Source organism: Limulus polyphemus, unplaced genomic scaffold (assembly GCF_000517525.1).
Source record: "Limulus polyphemus unplaced genomic scaffold, Limulus_polyphemus-2.1.2 Scaffold1858, whole genome shotgun sequence".
Lineage (NCBI taxonomy): Eukaryota > Metazoa > Arthropoda > Merostomata > Xiphosura > Limulidae > Limulus > Limulus polyphemus.
Window position 1 is genome coordinate 4,664 of NW_013667468.1, and position 252 is coordinate 4,915.

Sequence of the window (252 nt, forward strand, 5' to 3'; positions counted from 1 at the left end):
TTAACAACGAACGTTAACTTCAACAATGCTTCCTGACTGCAGTTCAATTACTCACTACCTACACACACATTATTCCCTCACACTATGAGCGTCTTATATATATACCAGACAAACTAGGGCATTCACGAAGGAACAAGATATTTCTAAAAAACGTGGCGTGACATTAGTCACGTGACCTCGCTGACGCAACAATACTTAGTTTAATTACACACTCTCCGACTGCAGTTCAATTACTCACTACACTGTTCCCGT